The sequence below is a fragment of the Scyliorhinus torazame genome, chromosome 8 (genome assembly GCF_047496885.1).
Source record: "Scyliorhinus torazame isolate Kashiwa2021f chromosome 8, sScyTor2.1, whole genome shotgun sequence".
In the NCBI taxonomy this organism is placed as follows: Eukaryota; Metazoa; Chordata; class Chondrichthyes; order Carcharhiniformes; family Scyliorhinidae; genus Scyliorhinus; species Scyliorhinus torazame.
In genome coordinates, this window is record NC_092714.1 from 113,264,501 (window position 1) to 113,280,438 (window position 15,938).

Sequence of the window (15,938 nt, forward strand, 5' to 3'; positions counted from 1 at the left end):
ATGACCGGAGTGCAGTGACATTTTGGGGCAGGAGCAATTTAACGATGGACTCGATTCGTTTTTGCTCAATTTCTCTCTTCCCGTGGGTGCTGATGGTGCCTAAATAAAGGACCTTTTCCTTTAAAATCTGGGCCCTTTTGGGGTTGACCTAGCATCTGATAGATTGCAGTAGGCCTAGTAATTCCGACAAGAACTCTACGTGTTCCTCTTTTGTGTCCGTTTGCAAGAGCAGATCGTCTACATAGTGTATGAGGCATTCGGGTCGGGAAAATGTAGAAGGTCCGTTGGCCAATTGTCGGTGTAAAATGGAGGGGGAGTTATGGAATCCTTGTGGGAGGCATGTCCACGTGTACTGCTGCCCTTGAAACGTAAATGCGAACTTATACTGGCAGGCCTTGTCTAATGGGATGGACCAAAAGCCATTGCTGATGTCCAGCACTGTGAAATATTTTGCCTGTACTCCCTGTTTGAGCATGGGCTCGGGACTCGTGGCAACAGTGGGGGTTGCTAAAGGGGTTACCTTATTAAGTTCTCGGTAGTCGATCGTTAGTCGCCATGAACCATTGGGCTTTTGTACGGGCCAAATTGGGGCATTATTTGTGGACGCTACGGGTCGAATAACTCCTTGGTCTCGCGAACTGTTAATAACCTTCGAAATGTCACCCTCTGCTTGCTGTGGGAAACCGTATTTCTTTTGCGGCTTTGGATCGGGACCTGAAATCTTTATTGTACCTGGGATTTTCCCACAGTTGTGTTTGTGTTGTGAGAACGAAGCTTTGTGTTTTATGAGGACTGGTCTGCACTAATTGTTTGTGGATTAAACCAATAGACCCTTACTGAGGAAATCAGTTTTCATAATCCCCTACTGTGAGCATAGCGGGGGCCCCAGCTGTTTTGGCCATTCTCCATGCACATTTGTTTACTGGGTCAAACAAAAGGTTATGCGTGCTCTGCTGTTTGGGGTAAGTCAACTAAAACGACGGGGTGTCTGGTGCTAATGTTTCCTATCTGAATGGGTATGGGAGCTGTGATATATCCTTGCTGTATGTGGCCGGTGAATCCACTCAGGGTGATGGTGTCTGTGGTGGGCCATTTGTCCTGTTGAAACATGGTGGAGGAGTTCAAAGTGGTGCGGGATCCTCCTGTGTCCCAAAGGAAATCGACTGTATGACCCTGGACTGTGCCTGTCTGCCTGATTTGTCCCAGCGTGTGTCACAGACCCAAGTTGGGGAGTCTGAACACCGCCAATCTGTGGAATTGAACCTAAATCGTCTGAATGGGCGCTAACATTATGCATGGGCCTAACATTGTTCCTAGATGGGGGTTTGGTTGTTGGTATCGGTGCTGGTTCGGGGGGTTTTGTTGGCAATCGCGGGCATAATGTCCCATGTGGCCACAATTGTAACAACCTCGTGGTGCCTTTGCTCTGGGGTGCTGTCCCTCGTGTCTACCCTCGTTTATCCATGCTGGGTCCTGGCTAATCCAAACTGGGTGCATGTTTGCTTCTATCTCGTCCTGATCTGTCTGTCGGTGTCGGGTTTGTTCCCATGCTCTAGAAAGTTGTTTCAATACCCAAACTTCATTGTGTGTGTGGTCTGTGGGGTCGTAGTTTACACAAGCCATTTGACCTGCGTCTGTGGCATGCATGACTAAGGTGCGGGACCATTTAGTGGTGTCATTTAGGTGTGCGTGGTTCAATTGTCTGTAGACTGCCATGAAATGAGTCCATGGGCGACCAGCAAATGCGGTCGGATGCTCTCCCTTCTTTTGCCTGCAGTGATTTAAACCCTCGACTGGATCTCCTTTGTTGTACCCGATGGCATCTAATATGGCTGTTTTCATTTCCTATAGGGTTCCTCCTGCTACATTTTGGGGTTCTGGCAAAACTGATCTTATGGACTGACTAAGGCTCATAACTATTAGCTTTACTTCCTCTCTCTCGTCTAGGCCGTACATAACCTTTTGTTGGCGCACCTCCTCAAAGAAGCTGTGCGGGTCTGTGGTGGGCTGGAATGGACTAATTTTTGTGCAAGCTTCTCTTAATTGAGTTATGGACAGGGGGGTGGTGTAAATGAGATCAGGCTCATCCTGCTCCGATGACTTGCGTTGTGTGGTAACCGGATTCATGGGGGCCGAATTGTGAGTGGGGGTGTGTGCTGCTTGTGCAGTCGGTGATGCGGGTGCTTTTTATTTTGGGATGTGGGGGGCTCGATTTTGATTTCCCGTGCCCTCTACGTATCTCTGGGTGCTTTCGTTTAACTCTTGCCAATCGGGGGCATCTTCCTCATCTAAATCCTGCCCGAAAGTGTACCTGAAGCCATTCTGTACTGAGAGTAGTGACTGTAACTTCTCTATCTTCATGCATTTAGCATGGTCAACGGTCTCTGTCTATGTTCCTTAGTGGAGTTGTGGAGCGCTCTCAAAGCTGCTATTAGATTTGCACATTTGCTGGTTAGCTGGGTGACCTGTTGTTCTGTTTCCTCTCTTACCAGGACTGCGCGCTGTGTATCTTGGTAGGCTTTATCGTACTCGGTCTGGAAGCTACTAAGGTGAACTAGACAAGATTGATGTGCACGTTTTACATCGGCCACTTCCTTATCCTTAGCTGCTAACTGTTCCTGGAGTTGCTCAATTATCTTCTCACTTTCGTTACTGTTTCCTTTGTTCTTTTCTTCCGTCTCAATTAACTGCCTACGGAGCGTCTTCACGACCTCCTCTGTGCCTCGCAACTGTGCCAAACAGGACACTATTGCCATCGGCTTTCTGACTGTCCCTACATTTTTCTTGTGGACCTCGCTTAGGTTCTCCCACCAAGCTTGTCCTATCTTTCCTGGACCTGACTAATCATTAGCGCAAAAATACGACCAAAGGGGCCATCCTTTCCCCTTTAACTATTTCCTTAACTATTCCTCCCATATGGGGCATTGCTCTGCTCTGTTGGTCGCTGTGACCTCGAGTTCCTGTGGATTCATCAATCTTTCCATTGCTTTAGTGGCCATTACTTCTCTTATCTCTTTCTCTACTTTTAATTTGGGACAGGGGAATAAGGCGGTGACTTGAACAACGGGTATGGCTTAAATTATCTTCCGGCTCACAATACCTCGATAGTTGTACACAATTCTTTTTTTTTTCTTTTCTTATAAATTTAGTGTACCCAATTCATTTTTTTCCAGTTAAGGGGCAATTTAGCGTGTTCAATCCACCTACCCTGCACATCTTTGGGTTGTGGGGACAAAACCCACGCAAACACGGGGAGATTGTGCAAACGCCACACGGACAGTGACCCAGAGCCAGGATCGAACTTGGGACCTCGGCGCCGTGAGGCAGCAGGGCTAACCCATTGCGCCACCGTGCAGCCCAGTTGTACACAATTCTAACGGGTTTGCCTTACTCTTCCTGTTAGGTGCACATGTGGGTTAGTACACAGTTCCGAAATTCGGTTATTTGGTTGATTTGGGACTTGCACTTGTGGTTCTTTCTATTCTCGCAATTGGATTCAAAGTTTGTGAGTTTCTCGGAGTGACAAAGTCACTTCTAATCGAGTCCCATCAGAGGTCGCCAATAATGTTGCCTGTTTCAATCCCAACAAAGTCGCCAATACTGTTGCTAATATTAATGATGTTGGTGAACACAAGCCTCCCTTATATCGATCAAATGACCACACAACCAGTTAGTTAGTTCAAAAGATGGTTTATTTACATACACAAGAGTTACCTCGACATGCAACCACAATATCTGCTACGAGTTAAACTGCACCTACCAGCTACACCTGTACTTAACTTCAGGGTGACCGGCACTGTGCAAACGGATAAGGCCATTATCTGGATTTCACTTGACTGGTTCGAAGAAAGTGGCTCTGTCTCTGCTGGGCTCATCCGTTAGGTAGCGATTGTTGGTCTTGAACGTGGCTGGCTGTTCCTGCTATAATTGGTTTGGCACAGGCCGGATCCAAAAGAGACAGAACACATGGCTGTGTCCTCTTTTATCCCTCTGGGATTTCACACTCTTTGGGGCGGTCCCTAACCTTGGACCCAATAGTTCGACAGGGCTCTGATCACTGTCTTCGATTTCGGCCAATAAAAGGGCGGATGCCTTCGCGGTCATTGACCTTGGCAGTTGGGCTTTCTGAGTAAAGGGAGTGGTGCCAATCAGTCTGTGGCTGTGCCAGTTGCTTGATTGGAGTTCTACTATCCTGGGAAAATGGGCCATTGAAATGCAAACGAGTGGGGGTTTCGATCAGGCCTGGTTACCTGTTTTTCAGATACACATAGGCTCTGTATCTTTCTGAGTCCTGGGTTGGCTACAATTCCCATGGTCCTTTGCAGGTGGCCATCTTAGATGGCTGCACCCCCTGGCAATTCTCCGGGTCCCAATGGGCCGAGCGGCGGCCCGTTTTTGGCCAGTCCCGCCGGCATGAAATGGATATGGTTTATCATGGCGGGACCTGGCTTGTAGGCTGGCTAGGTGAGTCCTCGGGTGGGGCGCAGGGGGATCCGGCCCCTACGGGGGCCTGGCCCACGATCGGGGCCCACCGTTCTGCGGGCGGGCCTGTGCCATGGGGGCACTCTTTCCTTCCATGCCAGCCTCTGTAGGGCTCTGCCATGGCCAGCGCAGAGAAGAACCCCCCTGCGCATGCGCAGGAACATGCCAGCCAGTCTGCGCATGCGTGGAACCATGCCGGTGATTCTGCATATGCGCCAAATTGCGCCGGTTCTTCGGCACCTGTTGGCCCGGCGCTGGCCTAGCCCCCTGAAGTGCGGAGGATTACGCATCTTCTAGTCGGCCCGACGCCAGAGTGGTTTGCACCGCTCTTGGCGCCGACGTTGGGCCATCCGGCCAGTTGGGGGAGAATCCCACCCCATGTCTTCGGTGTTCCTCCACTGCCCATTGTGCACCTGTTGAACAAGATGGCTGAATTGATGATGGAATTCTAATTTTGTGCAATTGACTGTGAAATATTGTTCTGCAATAAGGTGCTGTTCAAAGTATTGCTATTTATTTATTTTTCCTGGTTCTTCCTGTGTTCAGTGCAACAGATTGTGTCCCAGAAGCCTGTCCATTAACATATCCCAGGATATCCCAGGATCAGACGATCCATTCTACTACAGCTGAAGGCCTGCAGCCTGGTTTCTTGCCTCATATTTTACATTGAAGAGTTGAATCGTTGAAAGGAACAATTCAAACCAACCTATATGGCTGCAGTGCGTCAACCCAAAAGCTGTACAAAGATGCTCTCAGATCTCCTGAAAGGGTGGGGGCAACTATGCCTCGGCGTTCACCATCAGTGAGAATGACGATGTGGGCACAAAATACTGCGAGAGTCAGGGAACGGGATTCTAGTTGGCAAGATCACTTTTCCAGATTTTCCTTGCATTTCACCAGTGATGTAATGAGGGTGGGGTTCATTTAAATATATTTTAATGAATCTGCATATCATTAAAGGGCCAACCTGTCACATGATCCCCCTTCACTGAATATCCACAACAGATTTTTGAAGATGGAAAACAGTTGAGAGGATCCCTCCAAGAGCGCCATTGTACGTATTGCCCCTGGTGGGAGAGGAACATGTGCAGGCATTGCCCTGCCACTGCCAGCCGGTGCCAACTTGGCAGTGCCAGCCTGTGCCAACATGGTCAGGTGGCAGTGCCAGGGACGGGCCTTCTGGATAGCCTAATTGGAGGGAGGGGGATCTGTTACCTTTGAAGGGGGGATTTGGCAGTGATGGGGGTGTGTGGGCAGTGAGGGGGCACCTGGCATTGAAGGGGGTTACCTGGCATTGAAGGGGGAGTGCTCGCGACGCTTCTGCAGTGGTTGTTGATTGTGGGAGGTGGAGGGAGAGCCTTCAATAATTGTGCTGGGGGGGGGGGGAGCTCTTGATACCTTTGTGGTTCAGGAATTGACTAGGAGTTTTACCTCAGTTTTGATCAGAGCATCCTTTAAAGATGGTGCCACGATCTCTGTGGAGCCAACCTTGCTGGTTCTATCAGGCCCCACCAGACTGACAGACATGGCTCCCGATGGATTCTTGCCAGAGTGGCAGAAGATCTCGTCTGAAAGCTTGGCAGTGCACCTGGAGATATACATTTCAGTCAGAGCCTGATACTAACAAATAATGGGAAAATTCCACCCTTAGTATCATGAAATAAAAATTAGGTTCTCCCTAAGTGCAAAGACTTATTAATTGGCGTTTAATCAAAAGGCTTGACAAACTGGATAAAAGTGGCAGTTTGCCCAATTAATTGCGAGACTTGATTGTACTTGGTAAATGGAATTTGCAAAAGTTACATTTTTAGATTCATTTCCTTTAGGAATTTTTAAAATGAAAGGTTTAAAGTGGAACAAACACTTGGTGTGTCTCTGCCTCAAAGTCCTGCCCGTCATCCATGACCTCATTCTGCTGGAAGTGGAGGATTCGAGCTAGACATTCTTTCCATTTTTTTTGTCTGAGTCCAGATCACACATTAGGTTTGGTTTATGATCCCAGTGGGTGGGTGTCACTGCGTTGGTGGGAAGTTCCGTTCCACAGGGGATCTTTTGAATGTTTACAGGCCATCTGCTTGAATATGTAGGCTAATAGAATCGGGATAGGGAAAAGTTTCAATGATTTCAGCAAGAATCAAAAGGTTTTCATGCTGAAATTGTCTTTTGCAACTATTGATATTGTTCACTTGAGATAGCCCTCTTTATAATCATCGTCTCGAAATGGTGTTGCTCATATGAGATGAATGCTAAGCATTTTGAAGCGATATGTGTCTGTTATTTTAATACTTGCATTTATCCATTAATCTTAAAAGGGTTTTGGCTTTGCTAAAATAGAAGACAGAGAAGTCATACAAATGTTTTGAATGTTTGTTTGGTAATATTTTTTAAAAAAAATATATTTTATTAAAGTTTTCAAACACAATTCTTCCGCCTTAAAAATCAATATAAAAAATAACACAATAACTAGTAAGTAATGTTATTTAAATAAAATAGTGAACTAACAAAGTAACAAAAAAATAGTGCCATATTGTTTATCCAGGCCTCCACGCCGGGGGGTTTCGCTTCCTTCCACATGAGTAAGATCCTTCGCCGGGCTACCAGGGACGCAAAGGCTAGAATATCGGCCTCTTTCGCCTCCTGCACTCCCGGCTCCTCCACTACCTCAAATATAGCTAACCCCCAGCCTGGCTTGACCCAGACCTTCACCACCTTTGAAATCACTCTTGCCACTCCTGTCCAGTACTCATCCAGTGCCGGACACGACCAAAACATGTGTGTGGTTCGCCGGGCTTCCCAAGCACCTCCCGCACCTGTCCTCCACTCCAAAGAACCTGCTCAGCCTTGCTCCCGTCATGTGTGCTCTGTGTAGTACCTTGAATTGTATCAGGCTAAGCCTGGCACACGAGGAAGAGGAATTTACCCTACTTAGGGCTTCAGCCCACAGACCCTCCTCAATCTCCTCCCCCAGCTCTTCTTCCCATTTTCCCTTCAGCTCCTCTACCAGCGCCTATCCATCATCTCTCATCTCCTGATATATTTCGAACACTTTGCCCTCCCCGACCCATACCCCGGAAATCACTCTGTCCTGGATCCCCTGTGTCGGGAGCAGCGGAAATTCCCTCACCTGTTGCCTCGTAAACGCCCTCACTTGGATGTATCTAAAGATATTCTCCGGGGGCAACTCATACTTTTCCTCCAGCGCTCCCAGGCTCGTGAACGTCCCGTCAATGAACAAATCTCTCAGTCTCCTAATTCCTGCCCGATGCCAGCTCTGGAACCCTCTGTCCATCCTCCCTGGGACAAACCTATGGTTGTTCCTGACCGGGGACCATACCGAGGCACCCGTCACACCCCTATGTCGCCTCCATTGCCCCCAGATCCTTAAGGTTGCCACCACCACTGGGTTTGTGGTATACCTTTTCGGGAAGAGCGGTAGCGGCGCCGTCACCAGCGCCTTTAGGCTCGTTCCTTTACAGGACGCCATCTCCAGCCTCTTCCACGCCGCCCCTCTCCCTCACTCATCCACTTGCGAACCATCGCCACATTGGCGGCCCAGTAATAATCCTCCAGATTCGGCAACGCTAGTCCCCCCCTGTCCCTGCTGCGCTGCAGGAACCCCCTCCTTACCCTTGGGGTCTTCCCTGCCCACACGAAACTCATCACACTCCTATCTATTTTCTTAAAAAAGGCCTTAGTGATCAAAATGGGGAGACATTGAAACACAAAAAGAAACCTTTGGAGGACCATCATCTTGACCACCTGCACTCTGCCCGCCAGTGAGAGCGGCAGCATATCCCACCTCTTGAAATCCTCCTCCATCTGTTCCACCAGCCGCGTCAGATTGAGTTTGTGTAAAGTTCCCCAGCTCCTGGCTACCTGAATCCCCAGATATCGGAAACTCCTTTCCGCTCTCCTTAACGGCAGGGCATCTATCCCTCTTCCCTGGTCCCCGGGGTGCACCACGAAAAGCTCACTCTTCCCCATATTGAGCCTATATCCCGAAAAATCTCCAAACTCCCTCAATATCTGCATAACCTCTGTCATCCCCTCCACAGGGTCCGCCACATACAGCAGTAGGTCATCTGCGTAGAGTGACACTCGGTGTTCCCCTCCCCCTCTAACCACCCCCTCCATTTCCTAGAGTCTCTCAACACGATGGCCAGTGGTTCAAATGCCAGCGCGAACAGTAATGGGGACAGGGGGCACCCCTGCCTTGTTCCCCGATGTAATCGAAAATACTCCGATCTCTGCCGATTTGTGACTACACTTGCCACTGGGGCCCCATAGAGGAGTTTGACATAACTGACAAACCCCTCCCCAAACCCACACCTCCTCAACACCTCCCATAGATATTCCCACTCTACCCTATTGTAGCGCACAAAGACTCCGTGAGACGAATAGAGTGAAGTCGATGAGGCTTTATTAAGTGTGCCTGTTCCCCCGCAGCTCGATAGTAAACTGGCCTGCGGGGGAAGACTCCGGCTTCTTATACTCCGCCTTCAGGGCGGAGCTTGAGGTCAACGGCCAACCAGGACCCGGGATCTGTCAGCCAATGACATTAGGGCTTCCAGTCCCACATGACCCCCAATACATACTACCACATTCACCCCTTGTCAAAAATGAACCCAGCGGGCTGATGCTTCGTCTGGTGGTAAGGGTTTACAGGGCTGGTCCTGGGAGGACAAAACATTCACATGGCAATACAGTATTGGACAATTTCGTCCTGTTGCAACTATTTACAGAGGGTATAGGAAGAAAAGCAAAATGTTCTTGTGAACAGTCCATATTTGTTTTACATCGACGCCACGAATCGGTCGGGCGGTCTGGTCGTCCGTGTCGATCGCCTCGGCCCCGGCGGTGGTGGTGGTGCTTGTACCAGTGTTGTCGCCTCCAGGAGCCGTACGGTTTCAGCTCGGGCTTGATTCTTGGTCGGTGCTGAGGGGAGGGGAACCGATCCCCCTGGGAAGGGGGCGGTCGCGGGGTGTGGCGGTGGCAGGAAGGGGGGGGTTGGGTTGATGGTGTCGGGGGGGGGGTGCGTGTTGCCGGCGGGCGCCAGATCCCGCAGTGAGACCGTGTCCTGTCGGCCGTCGGGGTACTCCACATAGGCGTACTGGGGGTTCGCGTGGAGGAGGTGAACCCTTTCGACCAACGGGTCCGCCTTATGTGCCCGCACATGCTTTCGGAGCAGGATGGGTCCTGGGGCCGCCAGCCAGGTCGGCAGCGACGTTCCAGAGGAGGACCTCGTAGGGAAGAAAAGGAGACGCTCATGAGGCATTTGATTAGTGCTCGTACATAATAACGACCGGATGGAATGGAGAGCGTCCGGGAGGACCTCCTGCCACCGTGAAACTGGACCGTAGGGCCAGTAGGACGGCCTTCCAGACCGTACCGTTCTCCCTTTCTACTTGCCCGTTCCCCCGGGGGTTGTAGCTGGTCGTCCTGCTTGAGGCTATGCCCTTGCTGAGCAGGAACTGGCGCAGCTCGTCACTCATGAAAGAGGACCCCCTGTCACTGTGGACGTATGCGGGGTAACCGAACAGTGTGAAGATGCTGTTCAGGGCTTTAATGACTGTGGCCGCGGTCATGTCAGAACAGGGAATGGCAAAAGGGAAGCGGGAGTATTCGTCCACTACATTAAGAAAATATGCGTTGCGGTCGGTGGAGGGGAGGGGCCCTTTGAAATCGAGACTGAGGCGTTCAAAGGGGCGGGAAGCCTTAATCAGGTGCGCTCCATCTGGCCTGAAAAAATGCGGCTTGCATTCCGCGCAGATGTGGCAGTCCCTTGTGACTGTACGGACCTCCTCTAAAGAGTATGGGAGATTGCGGGACTTGATGAAGTGGTAAAACCGAGTGACCCCCGGGTGGCAGAGGTCCTCGTGGAGGGTTTGGAGGCGGTTAATTTGTGCGTTGGCACATGTGCCGCGGGATAGGGCATCGGACGGCTCGTTCAGCTTTCCGGGACGATACAAAATCTCATAGTTGAAGTTGGAGAGCTCGATCCTCCACCTTAAGATTTTGTCGTTTTTGATTTTGCCCCGCTGTGCACTATCGAACATGAAGGCTAACGACCGTTGGTCCGTGAGGAGAGTGAATCTCCTGCCGGCCAGGTAATGCCTCCAATGTCGCACAGCTTCCACTATGGCTTGGGCTTCCTTTTCTACTGAAGAGTGGCGGATTTCTGAGGCGTGGAGGGTCCGGGAGAAAAAGGCCACGGGTCTGCCCGCTTGGTTAAGGGTGGCCGCTAGAGCTATGTCGGAGGCGTCGCTCTCGACCTGGAAGGGGAGGGACTCGTCGATGGCGCGCATCATGGCCTTTGCGATATCCGCTTTGATGCGGCTGAAGGCCTGGCAAGCCTCTGTCGACAGAGGGAAGGTCGTGGTCTGTATTAGGGGGCGGGCCTTGTCTGCGTACTGGGGGACCCACTGGGCGTAGTACGAAAAGAACCCCAAGCAGCGTTTCAGGGCTTTTGGGCTGTGCGGGAGGGGAAATTCCATGAGTGCGCGCATACGTTCGGGGTCGGGGCCTATTATCCCATTGCGCACTACGTAGCCCAGAATGGCTAGCCGGTCGGTGCTAAAAACGCACTTGTCCTCGTTGTACGTGAGGTTCAAGGCTTTGGCGGTCTGGAGGAATTTTTGGAGGTTGGCGTCGTGGTCCTGCTGATCGTGGCCGCAGGTGGTTACATTGTCGAGATACGGGAACGTGGCCCGCAACCCATGTTGATCAACCATTCGGTCCATCTCCCGTTGGAAGACCGAGACCCCGTTTGTGACGCCAAAAGGGACCCGTAGGAAATGGTATAATCGCCCGTCTGCCTCGAAGGCTGTGTACTTGCGGTCACTTGGGCGGATGGGGAGCTGATGGTAGGCGGACTTGAGGTCCACGGTGGAGAAGACTTTATATTGGGCAATCCGATTGACCATGTTGGATATGCGGGGGAGAGGGTACACGTCTAGTTGTGTGTACCTGTTGATGGTCTGGCTCTAGTCAATGACCATCCTTTGTTTCTCCCCTGTCTTCACTACTACCACCTGCGCTCTCCAGGGACCATTGCTGGCCTGGATTATGCCCTCCTTTAGTAGCCGCTGGACTTCGGACCGAATGAAGGTCCGGTCCTGGGCGCTGTACCGTCTGCTCCTAGTGGCGACGGGTTTGCAATCCGGGGTGAGGTTCGCAAACAAGGACGGGGGTTGCACCTTGAGGGTTGCGAGGCCGCAGATAGTGAGTGGGGGTATGGGGCCGCTGAATTTGAACGTAAGGCTCTGTAGATTGCATTGGAAATCTAATCCCAGCAAGGTGGGGGCACAGAGTTGGGGAAGGACGTTTGTAGTTTCTGAACTCCCTCCCCTGCACCGTTAGGGTAACTATGCAGAATCCCTGGATCTGTACGGATGGGATCCTGCAGCTAGGCAAATCTTTTGTGCACTGGGATAGGTGGTCAAAGAACAGCGTCTTACCGTGACGGGGTGTATAAAGCTTTCCGTGCTCCCGGAGTCGACTAGGCATGGCGTCTCGTGGCCATTTATTAGGACCGTTGTCGTCGTCGTCTGGAGTGTCCGGGGCCGAGCTTGATCGAGCGTAACCGAAGCGAGCCGTGGTTGTAGTAGTGGAGTGGGGTCCGTTGTTGCCGTCCAAGATGGCGTCGGGGATGAACAAAATGGCCGCCCCCATACATCGCACGTGGCTGGGGGGTCACAAGATGGCGGCGGGGGTGGACAAAATGGCCGCCCCCATGCGTCGTACAGGTCTGGGGCGGTCCAAGATGGCGGCGCCCCTCCTCCCCTCGTGGTGGCCGGGACCCAAAATGGCGGCGTCTGCGGGTCGCACATCGGCGCCCCTCCTCCCCTCGTGGTGGCCGGGACCCAAAATGGCGGCGTCTGCGGGTCGCACATGGTGTGCTGGGGGGCTGGGGAGCGCTAGGACCGCGCGGAGCTCCCTCACCGGGGACAGCGGTGGTCGGGGCCCAAGTCGGCGGCGCCGGCGGGTCAGGCGTGGGGCCGCGAGCGCTAGGACCGCGCGGAGCTCCCTCACGGGGGACAGCGGTGGTCGGGGCCCAAGTAGGTGGCGCCGGCGGATCAGGCGTGGGGCGCGGGGTGGGGGTTAGGGTAGCGTTAGGGACGCGGAAAACTCCCTCCTCTCCGTGGAGAGTGTTGGCCGGGACCCAAAGCGGTAGCGCCGGCGGCGGGTCATACATGGGCTGAGGGGAGGGGGGTTGGGGAGCGTAGGCGGCGTGCAGGGCTCCCAGTTCTCCCGGGACCGCGGTGGTCGGGACCCAGAGCGGCTGCGCCTGCGGGTCGTACATGGTGTGCTGGGGGGGTTGGGGCGCGTAAACTGCTTGCAGGGCTCCCTGTGCTCCCGGGACGGCGGCGGCCTCGCGGGACCGGCACACAACCGCATAATGGCCCTTTTTCCCGCAGCTTTTGCAGATAGCTGCGCGGGCCGGGCAGCGCTGTCGGGGGTGTTTCGCCTGGCCGCAGAAATAACAGCGGGCGCCCCCGGTGCGACTCGGCGTTTGGACCGCGCAAGCCTGTGGGGTGTCCGGGGGGGGGGGGGGGTAGGGGGTTTGCCGCAACGGGTACGTACGGGGCCCAATGGGTTGCCGCGCGGTCGGGGCCGTAGGCGCGGGTATTACGCGCGGCAATGTCTAGGGAGGCTGCTAAGGCCCGTGCCTCTGAGAGTCCTAGCGACTCTTTTTCTAGAAGTCTTTGGCGGATTTGGGAGGATTGCATACCTGCCACAAAAGCATCGCGAATTAACATGTCCGTGTGTTCGTTTGCGTTTACCGACGGGCAGCTGCAGGCTCGTCCCAAAATCAGCAGCGCGGCGTAGAACTCGTCCATCGATTCTCCGGGAGCTTGCCGACTCGTCGCGAGCTGGTAGCGAGCGTAGATTTGGTTAACTGGGCGAACGGAGAGACTTTTCAGTGCTGCGAACGCCGTCTGGAAATCGTCCGAGTCTTCGATGAGGGAGAAAATCTCCGTGCTCACCCTCGAGTGCAGGACCTGCAGTTTTTGGTCTTCTGAGAGTCGGCCGGTGGTCGTTCTGAGGTAGGCCTCGAAGCAAGTCTGCCAGTGCTTGAAGGCTGCTGCCACGTTCACTGCGTGGGGGCTGATCCGCAGGCATTCCGGAATGATCCTGAGCTCCATAGTCCTTTTTAGGCACGCTTAATAAATTGTAGCGCACAAAGACTCCGTGAGACGAATAGAGTGAAGTCAATGAGGCTTTATTAAACGTGTCTGTTCCCCCGCAGCTCGATAGTAAACTGGCCTGCGGGGGAAGACTCCGGCTTCTTATACTCCGCCTTCGGGGCGGAGCTTGAGGTCAACGGCCAACCAGGACCCGGGATCTGTCAGCCAATGACATTAGGGCTTCCAGTCCCACATGACCCCCTATACATACTACCACACCTATCGAATGCCTTCTCTGCATCCATCGCTGCCACTATCTCTGCCTCCCCCTCTGCTGGGCGCATCATTATCACTCCCAACAGCCGTCGCACGTTGACATTCAATTGTCTCCCCTTTACAAACCCTGTCTGGTCTTCATGCACCACCCCCGGGACACAGTCCTCGATCCTCGTCGCTAGCACTTTTGCCAGCAACTTGGCGTCTACATTCAGGAGTGAGATAGGCCTATATGACCCGCATTGCAGCGGATCTTTATCTCGCTTCAGGATTAATGGTATCGTCGCCTCCGACATTGTCGGGGGTAGAGTCCCCCCTGTAGAACCCCCCGGAAGCCGGGGTCAGTTGGAGTCAGCTGACTTTCGGAAGCATCATGGGGGGAGTAAACATGCTAGATTGGGATATAGCGGGAGGGGGGCGGGGGGGAGTGGGTGGTGAGGGGGGTCAACTGGGTTGCTGCTGCTGGGTGCAAGAGGGAGCTGGCAAGGGAAGAGGTGGTCAGGACGGGAGTGCGCCGCTTGGGGGACGGGTGGGTGCGCGGGACCTGGACGTGGGACTGGCCTAGAATAGGGGATGGCTAGTCGGTGGGGGGGGGGGGGGGGGGGGGGGGGGGGAGGGGGGGGTGGTGGTGCGGGTGGCCCCCCAATCCGGCTGATCACGTGGAATGTGAGACGCCTAAATGGGCCAATTAAGAGGGCCCAAGTGTTCGCGCACTTAAAAGGACTGAAGGCAGACGTGGTCATGCTTCAGGAGATGCATCTGAAGGTGGTGGATCTGGTTAGGTTAAGAAAAGGATGGGTGGGACAGGTGCTCCACTCAGGGTTGGACGCGAAAAGTAGAGGGGTGGCGATATTGGTGGGGAAACGGGTGTCGTTCGAGGCTAGGAATATAGTGGTGGACAACGGTGGTAGATATGTGATGGTGAGTGGTAGATTGCAGGGAAAGGAGGTCGTGCTGGTAAATGTATATGCCCCGAACTGGGACGACGCGGGATTTATGAAGTGGATGCTGGGACGCATCCCGGACCTGGAGGTAGGAAGCCTGATAATGGGGGGGGGATTTCAATACCGTGCTGGATCCAGGATTAGACTGGTCTAGATCCAGGACCGGAAGAAGGCCGGCAGTGGCTAAGGTGCTCAGGGGGTTTATGGAGCAAATGGGGGGAGTGGATCCGTGGAGATTTGCTAGGCCGTTGGCCAAAGAGTTTTCCTTTTTCTCCCATGTCCATAAGGTATACTCCCGGATAGATTTCTTTGTTTTGAGCAGGGCACTGATTTCGAGGGTGGCAGGAACGGAGTATTCGGCCATAGCCGTCTCAGACCATGCCCCGCACTGGGTGGATCTGAAACTAGGAGAGGAGAGGGAACAGCACCCACCCGTCCCCCAGGCGGCGCACTCCCGTCCCGACCACCTCTTCCCTTGCCAGCTCCCTCTTGCTCCCAGCAGCAGCAACCCAGTTGACCCCCCCTCACCACCCCCCCCCCCCCCCGCTATATCCCAATCTAGCATGGTTACTCCCCCCATGATGCTTCCGAAAGTCAGCTGACTCCAACTGACCCCGGCTTCCCCCACTCTCTCCCTGACCACCCCCCATGTATGGGACTCTCATCCTCCTTGCGCCTATCTTCCCGCCATCATCTCCCTAGCACGGAAAAAAACCCGTGCTTTCCTGGATCGGCCCCGCCCCCTATGGCGCAGCTCCCCCATTCCCCATCCCCCACCTCAGTCCCTTTTTCAACCGGCGCCCACATTTCTCAGTGTTCCCCCGTCAAGAAGAGAAAAAACCCCGTCTATCGTCCCGATATTGTGAACCTCCCTTTCCCCAATTTACATTTCTGTACATCAACATCGTCGTCTCCCCCACAGCATCAGTCCCTCAGTTCTGGTCCAGTTTCTCTTCTTGGATGAAGGCCCATGCCTCGTCCGACGTTTCAAAGTAGTAGTGTCTATCTTGGTGCGTGACCCACAGTCACGCCGGCTGCAGCATCCCAAACTTTATTTTCTTCTTGTGAAGCACCGCCTTGGCCCGATTAAAACTCGCTCGCCTTCTCG

The 15,938-nt window shown here is 53.3% G+C and overlaps 1 pseudogene; it reads right to left on the reverse strand.

The window, feature by feature from the left end:
• LOC140428872 (putative nuclease HARBI1) overlaps positions 1-15,938 on the reverse strand; it is a 75,292-nt pseudogene that overhangs the window by 36,059 nt on the left and 23,295 nt on the right.